At 44.9% G+C, this 14,370-nt stretch overlaps 1 protein-coding gene across 13 annotated transcripts in view; it reads right to left on the reverse strand.

Annotated features, from left to right (window-relative positions):
• The window catches only part of Fnbp1 (formin binding protein 1), a 177,537-nt gene that overhangs the window by 61,942 nt on the left and 101,225 nt on the right, over positions 1 to 14,370 (reverse strand). The gene's annotated exons all lie outside the window — the stretch shown is intronic.

Genomic DNA, 14,370 nt, shown 5'->3' on the forward strand with positions numbered 1-14,370 from the left:
AGATGAGTGTAGCACTTTGATGTAGCTGTGGGTGCTGGCGTATTGAACTCAGGCAGGCAGGCTTGCAAATAAGTGCATTTAAGCAGTCAGCCATCACTCTAAGTCTAAGGGCTATTTTGTTTTGGCTAAAAAATGAGTTAGTGAGAAAAATGCCAATGCCAAATGCCCAAACCAGAGAGAGGCAAGGAGGCAAGGCTTGCCTGTGAGAGCCAGCTCTGCAGCTCGCATGGAGGAGGAGGAGCCACTCACTCAGGGTGAGATGAAGAAGGGCTTTGTGTCCTGGGCAGTACTGTGCTATGATAAATGGCATCGTTGAATGTTTCCAGCCGACTGTTGCATCTAGAATACATTTTCAAATTCAAAACCAAGAATGCGTTTAAAAATTCCTATTCAGACTGTGTTGGGAGTTTTTGTTGGAAAGTTCCAGGCCAGGGACTTGCCAAGACAATGAGTCTGTCTTTGATAAATTTTAAGGGCAGCTAAAATACAAAACAGAGAAAAACTTCAAAATAAGTTAACCAAAGAAATATGCTTAAAATATTCCAGCAATTTCCTGATACTTTTTTTTTTTTTTTTCCTTTAAGGCAGTTTTACCACAATCCAGCCCCAGGATTGTGGGTCACTTTGGTGCCCAGCCATTGAAATAGAAGGAAAGAGAAGAGAAAAGAGAGGAAATGAGACCCGCATCTCAATCCCCACGGGCCATTCACTTGCTAAGCAGGTTTGAGAGCAAAGGCCCTCTGTGTGCAGGCGCCCAGCACGACCCACGGAGCAGAACAGGAAAGATCTGTTACTCAAGGTGAAGCGCAGGTCCGACCTTGATGCTGTCCACGGTGGGCTGTGGACAGACATGGACTGAGCTCAGACATTAAGGTGAGGGCCGGACTAATCATGGCCTCCAACACTTGACCTTGGCCTCTCTGGTTTCTAAATACATTGCCATTGAGGAACCAGTACCTCTAACAGTGAGCCCATCTCCCCAGCCTATTGCGCTTTTTGTAAGGTTCGGGAGAGACCAAGACCACGGAGACCACTCTGAGGCAGAGATGGACGCTTTTATTCGGGAAAAGCACAAGCTGCCAGGACTGACAGCCAAGAGTGGAGCTGAGCAGTTCCTTGATGACCCACTTCCTGTGTCTGTCGCCATCCTGCTGTCTTTGGTGACTCCGTTTAGGGAGGAATATCTTTACTTAAGATTTTTCATCATGAGACTGTTGAAACTGACCTTGCTTTTTTTTTTTTTTTTTTTCAAGGTAGGGTCTCACTCTAGCCCAGGCTGACCTGGAATTCAGTCTGTATTCTCAGGGTGGCCTCGAACTCACGGCGATCCTCCTACCTCTGCCTCCCTAGTGCTGGGATTAAAGGTGTGTGCCACCACGCCCAGCTGCTTTTTTTTTTTTTTTTGGGGGGGGGTGTTTTCAGGTAGGGCCTCGCTCTAGTCCGGGCTTTCCTGGAATTCACTATGTAGTCTCAGGCTGACCTAAAACTCACAGGCATTAAAGGCGTGAGCCACCAGGCCCAGCTATGACCATCCTTTTCTTTCCTCCCTCTCTCCCTAATAAGTGATTCCACACAGACAGTGACTTCAGACAGGGTTCATGGGTCCATAGCTGAAAATAATCATCCCAAGCTTTGGCAATGATTAAGGTCTAGGTGGTTGCCAGTGTCCACTACAAGGGTGACAGTAATGGCCTATATGTTTCGCAGAGCTACAAGAGGACAGACATAGTTAAATCACCTGTAAGTACAGTTCTCAAAAAGAAAAAGTCCACATCAGAGGCAAAAATTAGTCCTGTCCAATGGAACATTCGGGAGCCACAGATTGTTGGTAGAAAATTTTCAGTACCAGGGATGGGATACCTTCCAGTGAGTTGTTGGCCAGGGAGGTCCCTGATGCCCCCAAAACATTATAGGCCATTGCTGAGGCCCTTGGCTTCCCACCAGGAATAGATGGTAAGACCCTATTGCTGAAGATTCCACATACTTGGGCTGCAAGGCAACTGAGAAATCCTGCTAGAGCTGAGCTGAAAACCTCCTCCATGTAGACCAGCTGACAGAAAGCTGGAAGAAGCCATTCTGCATGCAGTTCAATAGGAGAGAGAGAAATCACCAGTGAAGATAATCAACAGTGGACACTGCAAGTCTTATATTTGGCCAGCCAGGCCAAATGAGCCAACAGGTGCAATAGTGGCATATCTGTCATGGTGGAAACCAACTGCCCTCCAATTGGAATGGAGGCCCACTTCATGGGAGGGAATACATCCCTGATACTGAAAACTTAAAACAGGGGTAGTCATGAGCCCTAGGGGTGCGATGTCTGCTGCTGTCTGGCGAAATATATATACTATGCTTGTCAAACTGCCCAGTAAGCACTTCTCTTAATGTTCATACCCTTATATTAATGCTACTCTCGCTTTTGGTAGAGAACCTTCTCTTTTCAGATGGCAGTGACCTTGGGATGACTCAGAAGACATCATGGTGCTGAGAAGATGTGACAGGAATGCTCAGCACTGCAATATCTCTATCACACCTTCCCAGGCTCATGGTTTATTGTGTAAAAGGTGGCAAAAAGAATGTAAGAACCAAAGGAAGGGTAGGATTCCTTACAACATGCTCCCCTCAGACACAAAATGGCCTGGATATTTATGACCTCACAGTGCCTGACACTACCTACACAAGACCATCATAATAGGAGGAAAAGATCATGACATCAAAATAAAAGACTGATTGAGAGGGGGAGGGGATATGATGGAGAATGGAGTTTCAAAGGGGAAAGTGGGGGAGGGAGGAAATTACCATGGGATATTATTTATAATCATGGAAGTTGTTAATAAAAAAAATTGAAATGAAAAAAAATTAATCCTGTTACAAAAACCAGGCAAACAAGTGAAATGCCACACTTCTTCCCTTCTGAGGGAGCCTAAGGTGGGACATTAGCAGCTGGTCACTCTTAACCTCAAAGTCAGAGTCTAAGATGTCAGAGAGTGTTTACTACTCAGATATGGTGGTACATGCCTATATCCCAGCATGTGTGTTTGAGGCAGAAGAAACTCCACAACTTTGAGGCTACTCTGGCTCCCTACTGGGTTCCTGGATACATAAGACCTTGTCTCAAAATAAATAAAATACTAAAAGTATATAGATGTTATTCAATAATATACCTAATATACCATCACTGAGGTCAAGAGGTAAAGTCTTTCTTTCTTCCCTTTTGTCCTCATGTTAGTTTTTTTGTGCTTTGTTCTTTTCTTTACTTTTTTTTGGAGGGGAGTGGTGGTGGAGGGTTGAGGGTCTCACTCTAGTCCAGGCTAACCTGGAATTCACTATGTAGTCTCAGGCTGGCCTTGAACTCAAAGCAATCCTATTACCTCTGCCTCCCAAGTATTGGGATTAAAGGCATGCACCAGGCTGGAGAGATGGCTTAGTGGTTAAGGCGCTTGCCTGCAAAGACTAAGGACCCATGTTCAACTCTCCAGATCCCACATAAGCCAGATACACAAAAGGTGAGGCAAGTGCATGGTCGCATATGACCACTAGGTGGTAGAAGCACCCAAAGTTCGATTGCAGTGGCTGAAGCCCTGGTGCAATAATTCTCTCTCTTACTCTCTCCCACCTCTTTCTCTGTTAAATAAATAAATATAAAATATGGAAAAAAAAAAAAAAGGAAAAGAAAAAGAACATGGAGCACAGCCAACTCCTCTGACCGCCATGCTTACATCCATACAAATGCCTACACACAAGCCCAGAGATGAGCCTAAGAACTGTCTGGCAGAAACAACATAAGCTCCTGCTGAGGGACAACATTTCTACAGACCTGCTTCTACAATATTCCCCTCTGTGAGAGTCCCAGAGAAGAAGCTATCTCTCTTGATGATATGTTCAACCAAGAAAGACAATAAAGGTCAAAGAGAACAGGCTACCAAAAGAACTGAAAGCAAAGGGAGAGATGACCACCACAAGAATTTCCAAATAGGCCTGCCAGGACCTCTTGCTGCTGCAAACGAACTCCAGATACCTGACCACTTTGTGCATCTAGCTTTACTTGGGTATTGAGGAATCAAACTTGAACTGACAGGCTTTGCTAACAAGCACCTTTAACTGATGAGCCAGCTATGTCTTTTCAAATGTTCTTGCTTTATATTTCCTTTCAGGTTGTTTCGTTGGAAATTCTTTTTTGTTGTTTGTTTGTTTGTTTGTTTTCGAGGTAGGTTCTCACTCTCGCCCAGGCTGACCTGAATTCACTCTGTAGTTTCAGGCTCTCCTCGAACTCACGGCGATCCTCCTACCTCGGCCTCCTGCGTGCTGGGATTAAAGGCGCCTGGCAGGCCTATGCGTGCTCTCGGTTCCCAACCCCCCACCAAAATTATTTTTTTAAAGAAAAGAGAACCAGACATGATCCCAGCACTTGGTAGGCAGAGGTAGAAGGATTGCCGTGAGTTGAAGGCCACCCTGAAACTACATAGTGAATTCCAAGTCAGTCTGAGCTAGAGTGAGACCCTACCTTGAAAAACAAAACAAAAACAAAAAAATCCAGAAAAGGGCTGGAGAGATGGCCTAGTGGTTAAGCGCTTGCCTATGAAGCCTAAGGACCCCAGGCTTGATTCCCCAGGACCCACGTTAGCCAGATGCACAAGGGGGTGCACGCGTCTGGAGTTCGTTTGCAGTGACTGGAGGCCCTGGTGCGCCCATTCTCTCTCTCTAGCTGCCTCTTTTTCTCTCTGTCGCTCTCAAATAAATAAATAAAAATGAACAATAAAAAATTTTTTTAAAAGGAAAAAAAAAAAAAAGGCCAGGAGCCCACAAGGTGGCTCATGCCTATCACCCAACACTTGGGAGGCTGACACAGGAGGGTCGTGAATTCCAAGTCAGCCTGTGCTACTCAGCAAAACCCAGTGCTGAAAAACAAAAGCAAGCCCGCTCCCTGCAGACTGCAGAGGAAGTGCAGAGAGAGGAGCCAGAGCAGCGGAGACGCACATAGACGGCACAGATGACAGACAGCGCTACTGTCCACCAATGAACTCGCAAACCCAACAGCCAGCCGTTGAGGCACATAATCATATCCTTACTCCCCACAACAGGAAACCGACTCGGAGATAAAGTAAATTGCCTTCTGTCCAACCATTAGTAAATTAGGAGTGAGCTCCTGGCCAGTCTGGCCCATTTCCTACCAATAACACCACAGATCTTTCTGCTCACGGCTATTTTTGCACGTTAATTTATAAGCTTGCTAATGATTGTGCTTTCAGGAGGGAATGAGCTCCGCAGCTCCACTTGCAGACTAGACAAACCCCAGAAGCATACAGGTATCTCTTCTCCAATCTTTGCTCTGAACGCTGATCCACGCTACAGAAACTAAAGAGAGTAATGTAACCATGTTCTGTATCTTCTTTTAAAGTCTAGATTTCCTTTTCTTTCTTCCTTTCTTTCTTTCTTTCTTTCTTTCTTTCTTTCTTTCTTTCTTTCTTTTCTTTTTTTTTTAGGAAAAGTATGTTAAACTTTTTTGAGTCTCAAACCGTTAAGATATAGTTGCAAAATTTATTTCCTGTCTTCATATTCACGCACCACTTCCTCTTTTCTTTTTTAAATTGTTTTCTTCTAAATTGTTACCACGGACAATTCCTTCAGAGAACTAGTCAGGCATTTTGTACCAACTGAAACTTGGGGGAAAGCGCTAAAGATAGTCGCATGTTCAATGAAGATGTCCACTCAGTAGTTACAATAACAGCAAAGGAAACAAATGTAACGGTGTAATTCCATATACGCACAAGAACTAAAGATGACATCTTGCTAAGGCCTGTTTCCCCAAATGGTAAAAAAATTTAACACTGCCGTTCAGCAGTCAGGACAGAGCCAGTCCTTCCTGACCTGCCTGCTCCTTACAACCAGCGATTCTGCTCCCAGGGGAGGCAAACGACCCAGAAGGTTCAACTCCATGGATCCTGAGATCATTGTCAAACCGACAATCATTCAAACAAAATGCCTCCCTTCTTACTTGACACTGGCATAGCTTCCTTACTTGAATTTCATTTTGCTCTTGAAAACATCCTATTAAATAAATAACCTATGGCACTTTTTTTTAAAGTACAAAGGCCAAGTGGGGTGGCTCATGCTTTTTAAGAATTTTGTTTTTATTTTTATTTATTTATTTGAGAGCGACAGACAGATAGAGAAAGGCAGAGAGAGGAGAGAGAGAGTGAGAGAATATGGGTGCGCCAGGGCCTCCAGCCACTGCAAACGAACTCCAGATGCGTGCACCCCCTTGTGCATCTGGCTAATGTGGGTCCTGGAGAATCGAGCCTCGAACCGGGGTCCTTAGGCTTCACAGGCAAGCGCTTATTTTTTGATGTAGGGTCTCGCTCTAGCTGGGATTAAAGGTGTGCGCCACCACGCCCGGCCCTTTTGTTACTTTTAACTATTGACAACTTCCATAATTATAGATGCTAAACCATGATAATTCCCCCCCCCCCAGCCAAATCTGTATTCTTCTGATAGCTTACGGCCAGGAAGAAGTGTGAAATGAATAAGACCCATGAACTTTTTGTGGCAAACAATGGTCCATATAGCCTGTAGCCACAGAAGAACTACACCAACAAGAATGGGAAAAATTCCCACCCCCACAGGATCTCACCCTGGCCCAGGCTACCAGCCTCCCCAGGGCTGGAACTATGCAAGCGCCACCACACTGGGCTAAGAAGAAACCGATACTGGAAACATAACGTGCAAACATAACGTGAACTCAGCTAACAATTTCTGCAGCTGTCTGTAGCCACTGACTGAAGTTTCTGTTAGACAATATCCTATTTTGCATCCAGAAATTATGTAAGAACCAGTGGTCACAAGCAGGGGCAACCCAGAGAAAGGGGATTATTCATCGTCCGACATGGGTAAATTCCGTTTAATGCATGCATTCAGAAAACACTGTTTTCTCTGTTCGGAAATATTAGTTCACATTCTTTTCATTTTGATAACCTTTTTCTTCTCATCCAATGCCAGGCTGGCGAGCCGTGGCGCTGTCAGTACACCACCTGATTCCTCTCCATGCTGGTCCAGCACAGTGTAGGTTCAGAGGGACAAACTTAAACTATAAGGTCATTTAAGAGTTGTTTGGGGGCTGGAGAGATGGCTTAGAGGTTAAGTGCTTGCCTGTGAAGTTTGAGGACCCCGGTTCGAGGCTCGATTACCCGGGACCCATGTTAACCAGATGCACAAGGGGGCGCACGCATCTGGAGTTCGTCTGCAGTGGCTGGAGGCCCTGGCACACCCATTCTCTGTCTCTATCTGCCTCTTTCTGTCTCTGTCTGTCGCTCTCAAACACATAAATAAACAAAAAATTTTTTTAAAAAAGAGTTGTTTTAGGTGTTGGAGAGATGGCTTAGCAGTTAAGCACTTGCCTGTGAAGCCTACGGACTGAGGTTTGAGGCTCAATTCTCTAGGACCTATGTTAGCCAGATGCACAAGGTGGTGCATGTGTCTTCTCTCTCTCTTTGTTGTTATCAAATAAATAAATGTTTTTTAAGAGTTGTTTGGGAAGCCGGGCGTGGTGGTGCACACCTTTAATCCCAGCACTTAGGAGGCAGAGGTAGGAGGATTGCCGTGAGTTTGAGGCCACCCTGAGCCTACATAGTGAATTCCAGGTCAGCCTGGGCTACAGCGAGACCCTACTTCAAAAAAACACAAACAGGGCTGGAGAGATGGCGTAGCGGTTAAGTGCTTGCCTGTGAAGCCTAAGGACCCCGGTTCGAGGCTCGGTTCCCCAGGTCCCACGTTAGCCAGATGCACAAGGGGGCGCACGCATCTGGAGTTCGTTTGCAGAGGCTGGAAGCCCTGGCGCGCCCATTCTCTCTCTCTCCCTCTGTCTTTCTCTCTGTGTCTGTCACTCTCAAATTAAAAATAAATAAATTAATTAATTAAAAAAACACAAACAAACAAACAAACAAACAAAGAATTGTTTGGGGCCAAATGGGAAAGTTCACAACACAGCAAAGTACTGTAGTTATCTTATTGCTGGGACAGAGCACTGGACCAAAAACAGCTGATGGGAGGACAAGAGTTGCTTTTGGCGTACGGTCTTGAGAGGAAGCCTTACAATGGCAGGAAGGACGGCAGGGCAGTGGCTGGACATCACTTCCCACCACCGCAGCTGTTAGAAAGCAGCAGGACACTGAGCTGAGCTCTGACAAGGGGGAAACGTGGCTATGACACCCGCATGCCTGCCCCTGACAGCACGCTGCCTCCTGCCAGGTCCCCCTCCCACCCTGCCACCAGCTGGGAACCAACATTCAAGTCACGATTCACACCATCACGCAAGACGTTAAGAAAGCAACGAAAGGCGAAAGGCGAGTTCCTCAAATGCAAGGACAGCATGATGATGTTGGTGCCTATGCCACCAACACCTCACCAGCAAGGCAGTCAATGAATGACAGGTGAGGGAATGAATATGAACACCTCAAAACCTGGGATTACATCTACTCATTAACCTTTTTTTTTTTAATAAAGATTTTTATTTATTTATTTATTTGAGAGTGACAGACACAGAGAGAAAGACAGATAGAGGGAGAGAGAGAGAGAATGGGCGCACCAGGGCTTCCAGCCTCTGTAAACGAACTCCAGACGCGGGCGCCCCCTTGTGCATCTGGCTAACGTGGGACCTGGGGAACCGAGCCTCGAACCGGGGTCCTTAGTCTTCACAGGCAAGCGCTTAACCGCTATGCCATCTCTCCAGCCGCCCCCCCCCCTTTTTTTTTTAGTTTTTCGAGGTAGGGTCTCACTCTAGCCCAGGCTGACCTAGAGTTCACTATATAGTCTTAGGATGGCCTCAAACTCATGGCGATCCTCCTAACTCTGCCTCCCAAGTGCTGGGATTAAAGGTGTGCGCCACAACACCTGGTTCCTATTAACTTTTTTATTTTTCGTGTGTTGGTGTGCATGACATATACGAATGCATGTGTGTGTTCATGTCAATGAGTGTGGGTGTGCACGTGCCGCAGCGTGTGCGTGGAGGTTTGAGGACATCTTCAGGTTTCAGCCTATCCCTTCCTCCTTGTTTGAGGCAGGGTCTTGTTCACCACTGCGTTTGCTAAGCTAGCTGGCCTGTGAACTCCCAGCATAGTCTTCTGTTTCCATCTCCCTTAGTTTTTTTTTAAAGGCTTTTGGTAAAAAAAAAAAAAAATTATTTATTTATTTATTTATTTGCAGGCAGAGAAATAGAAGAGAGACAATCACAGCGAATGAATAAGTGAGTGCACCAGGGCCTCCAGCCGCTGCAAATGAACTACAGATGCATGCATCACATTGTGTATCTGGCTTATGTGGGTACTGGGGAATCGAATCCAGGTTGTTAGGCTTTGAAGGCAAGCGCCTTAAACGCTGAGCTATCTTGCCAGTCCTCCACCTCCCTTCTCACTCTAGGTGCACAGGAATTGCACTGTAGTGTCTAGCTTTTACGTGAGTTCTGTAGGTCCAAATTCAAGGTGCTTCTGTGGCAAGCACTTTATCCATGAGACACGACCCCAGCCTTGTTCATTTTTTAAAGAAATAAGCATTAGGTCCCGAAGTGTAGCTCAGTAGTGGAATATCTGCTTAGCATACTTGGGGCCCTAGGTTTGATCACCAACACTCCTTAAAGAGAGATCATTAAGTCAGGATTCCATAAGAACTTTGTTAATCTAAGAAAGTTTGGGAAAAGTTATTTGAAAACCTAAGTGAAACATAAATAGACGTTCCAAGCAGAAACAAACTATAAACACACCTAAACACACATCTGCTAGAAACATTATTTTTAATGATCATTACTGAGAGAGGGTTCAGTGGTTAAAACACTTATCTGCAAAGCCTAACGACCTGGGTTGGATTCCCTAGTACCCACAAAAGATAGATGCAAAAAGTGCTGCACGCATATGGAGTTTATTTGTAGTGGCTGGAGACCCTGGCACGCCCATTCTCTTCCCTCTCTCTCTCTGTGCTTGAAAAATAAAAGTAATTTTTAAAATTATCATTACTTAGCATTTTAATTTTCTAATAGCCTTCTTTCTTTGTTTGTTTGTTCCTTTCTTTCTTTATTGGAGAGAGAGAGAGAAAGGCAGGTAGAGAGAGAAAACGGGTGCATCTGGGGACTCTAACCCCTGGAAATAAACGCCAGACACATGCGCCACCTTGTGCATCTGGATTACATGGGTACTGGGGAATCTAACCTGGATCCTTAGGTTTTGTGACAAGCATCTTAACTGCTAAAGCATCTCTCCAGCCCCAAAATTTAATTTTCTTCAAAAACTAAATCTAAACTATACAAAATTTGAGCTATTATTGCCTTTATTAAAAAATACTTTTGAGCTGGGTGTGGTGGCGCACGCCTTTAATCCCAGCACTTGGGAGGCAGAGGTAGGAGGATTGCCATGAGTTCAAGGCCACCCTGAGACTCCATAGTGAATTACAGGTCAGCCTGGACTAGAGTGAGACCCTACCTCAAAAAACAAAAACAAAAAAAAAACTTTTGGACTGGAGGCCTAGCGGTTAAGGCACTTGCCTGCAAAGCCAAAGGACCCAGGTTCAATTCCTCAGGACCCACATGAGCCAGATGCACAAGGGGGCGCATGTGTCTGGAGTTCATTTGCAATGGCTGGAGGCCCTGGTGTGCCCATTGTCTGTCTATCTGTCTCTCTCTCCCTCTTTCTCTGTCAAATAAATAAATAAATAAATAAAATACAATATTAAAAAAAATACTTTGGGGCTGGAGAGATGGCTTAGCGGTTAAGGCGTTTGCCTGCAAAGCCAAAGGATCCATGCAGTTTCAATTCTCCAGGCCCCACATAAGCCAGAGCACAAGGGGACACGTGTATCGGGAGTTTGTTTGCAGTGGCTAGAGGCCCTGGCATGCCCATTCTCTCTGAAATAAATAAATAAATAAATGAAATTTTTAAAAAAAGATTTCTACAGTAATTTCAACACTTAAAAATTAAAAAAAAAAATACTTTTTTAGCTGGGCATGGTGGTGCATGTCTTTAATCCCAGCACTTGGGAGACAAAGGTAAGAGGATAGCCATGAGTTTGAGGTCACCCTGAGATTATATAGTGAATTCCAGGTCAGCCTGGACTAGAGTGAAACCCTACCTTGAAAAAACAAAAACAACAACAAAACTTTTTGGGGGGCTGGAGGGATGCCTTAGTGGAAAAGATGCTTGCCTGGGAAGCCTAAGGACCCAGGTTTGATTCCCCAGGGCCCACTTAGTCAAATGTACAAGGTGGCTTGTGCTTCTGGAGTTCATTTGCAGTGGCTGGAGGCCCTGGCACACTCATTCTCTCTCTCTGCCTGCCTCTTCCTCTCTTTTTCTCACAAATAAAATAAAATAAATGCTTAAAAAACACTTTTTCCTGGATGTGGTGGGGCACACCTTTAATCCTGAGACTACATAGTGAATTCCAGGTCAGCCTGGGCTAGAGACCCTACCTCAAAAAACTAGTAATAATAATAATAGTAATAGTAATAATAATAATAAATACATTTAGGGGGCTGGAGAGATGGCTTAGCGGTTAAGCGCTTGCCTGTGAAGCCTAAGAACACCGGTTCGAGGCTCGGTTCCCCAGGTCCCACGTTGGCCAGATGCACAAGGGGGCGCACGCGTCTGGAGTTCATTTGCAGAGGCTGGAAGCCCTGGCACGCCCATTCTCTCTCTCTCTCTCTATCTGCCTCTTTGTCTCTCTGTCACTTTCAAATAAATGAAAATAAACAAAAAAAAAAAAATTAAAAAAAAATACGTTTAGGCTGGGCATGATGGTCCTAGCACCTTTAGTCCTAGCACTCCAGAGGTAGAGGTAGGAGGATCACTGAAAGTTCCAGAGCCACCCTAATCTAGGGTAAGACCCTGCCTCCAAAAAAAAAAAAAAAAAAAAATCAAAATAGGGCTGGAGAGATGGATTTGTGGTTAAGGCACTTGCCGGCAGCCAAAGACCATGTTCAATTCCCCAGTACTCGCATAAAGCCAAAGGAACAAGGTGGCACATGTGTCTAGAGTCCATTTGCAGTGGCCCTGGCATGCCCATTCTCTATCTGCCTCTTTCTCTCTCTCTTTTTCAAATAAATAAATTAAATATTGTTTAAAATATCAAAATAGGGCTGGAGAGATGGCTTAGCAGTTAAGCGCTTGCCTGTGAAGCCTGAGGATCCCGGTTCAAGGCTCAAATCCCCAGGACCCACGTTAGCCAGATGCACAAGGGGGCGCATGCATCTGGAGTTCGTTTACAGTGGCTGGAGGCCCTGGTGTGCCCATTCTCCCCCCACTCCGTCACTCTCAAATAAATAAAGAAAAAACAATTTAAATATCTAAATAAATAAATAGGACACAATATTTCTCAATGCCAGCAACAACAACAACAAAAAAGGAGACTCAAGCTCATACCTAAGCTGTTTAGAAAATGCATGTGTGGACACTACCCCCACCACGTGTGGGGCACGATTTGCACAAGTGCGTCTGAGTGACACAAGAACCCACGCTCTCTGTATTAGGTTGAATAGTGAGTCATTTAATCCAGGAAAAAAGAGCAAAATTCATAAGTAAACGATAATAAAGAAGAAAGGAAGCACACACCACTTTTAATCAATATTATGTATTAGGGGGATGGAGAAATGGCTCTGTGAGCTTCCTGTAAAAATGCCCAAGTTTGAATCTCCAGATCCCATTGTGTGGCCATACGCACCAATAAAGCAGTCCCCCAAAAGGGACCAGAGACCATAGTATCACCCAGACTTATGAATTCAAAATAGTGAGCTCTGGTACCAGAAAGAGACTCCTGCTCAAAATAAGAACAGGCAGAAAAGCCAGACACCAAACCTTCTGTTCCAGCCACTGCAAGTGTCCCCTGCCGCAGGTGATTGCATGGGATGCTTCAAAGGCACATGCAAGGGCACACAGCCATCTCTCTCTCTCTCACACACACCCACATACAAGAAAAAAAAAATGTATTGGGCTGGAGAGATGGCTTAACGGTTAAGTGCTTGCCTGTGAAGCCTAAGGACCCCAGTTCAAGGCTCGATTCCCCAGGACCCACGTTAGCCACATGCACAAGGGGATGTACGCGTCTGGAGTTCGTTTGCAGTGGCTGAAGGCCTTAGTGTGCCTATTGTCTCTCTCTCTCTCTCTCTCTGTCTGTCTGCCTCTTTCTCTTTATGTCTGTTTCTCTCAAATAAATAAATAAAAATAAACAAAAAAATATTAAAAAATGTATTTTAGCCAGGCATGGTGGGGCACAACTTTAATCCCAGCATTTGGGAGGCAGAGATAGGAGGATTGCTATGAGTTTGAGGCCACCCTGAGACTAAATAGTAAATTCCAGGTCAGCCTGGGCTATAGCGAAACCTTACCTTGAACAACAACAACAACAAAATAATATAGGGCTGGAGAGATGCCTTAGTGGTTAAGGTACTTGTCTGCAAAACCAGAGGACCCAGGTTCGATTCCCCAGAATCCAAGTAGTCAGATACACAAGATGCTACATGCATCTGGAGTTTGTTTGCAGCAGTTGGATGACCTGAGGTGCCTATTCTCTCTCCCTCTCTCAAATGAAATTAAAGGAAGCCAAGAAATATTTTTTTTTTTTTTTTTTTTTTAGTTTTTCGAGGTAGAGTCTCACTCTGGTCCAGGCTGACCTGGAATTAACTATGTCATCTCAGGGTGGCCTTGAACTCATGGCAATCCTCCTACCTCTGCCTCCCGAGTGCTGGGATTAAAGGCGTGCGCCACCACGCCTGGCTCCAAGAAATATTTAATGAGGGCTAGAGGGATGGCTTAGCACTTAAGGCACTTGCCTATGAAGCCTAAGGACCCAGGTTCTATTCTCCAGGTCCCACGTAAGCCAGATGCACATGGTGGCACATGTGTCTGGAGTTCATTTGCAGTGGCTAGAGGCCCTGGCGCACCCATTCTCTCTCCTTTTCTCTCTCTCTCTCCCCCCCTCTGTCTTTAATAAATAAATAAATAAAAATAAATCAGAAAAAAATTAAAAATATCTAATGACATTTAGGCCAAGCACGGTGGCACACACTTTTAATCCCAGCACTTGGAAAGCAGAGGTAGGAGGACCATTGTGAGTTCAATACTACCCTGAAATATACAGTGAATTCCAGGTCAGCCTGGGCTAGAGCGAGACCCTACCTTGAAAAGACTAAATAATAATAATAACAACATCCAATATCAAGTAAAGATTAAAAAAATAAAACCATGCTGAGTGTGATGACACAGATCTTTAATCTCAACACTTGGGAGGCTGAGGTAGGAGGATCTTAGCCTGAGGCTATGGAGTGAGTTCCAGATCAGCCTGGACTACAGTGAGACCCTACCTGAAAAAAAAAATATAGAGAGAGAGGGGTTGGAGATATGG

The sequence above is a fragment of the Jaculus jaculus genome, chromosome 1 (genome assembly GCF_020740685.1).
Source record: "Jaculus jaculus isolate mJacJac1 chromosome 1, mJacJac1.mat.Y.cur, whole genome shotgun sequence".
NCBI lineage: Eukaryota > Metazoa > Chordata > Mammalia > Rodentia > Dipodidae > Jaculus > Jaculus jaculus.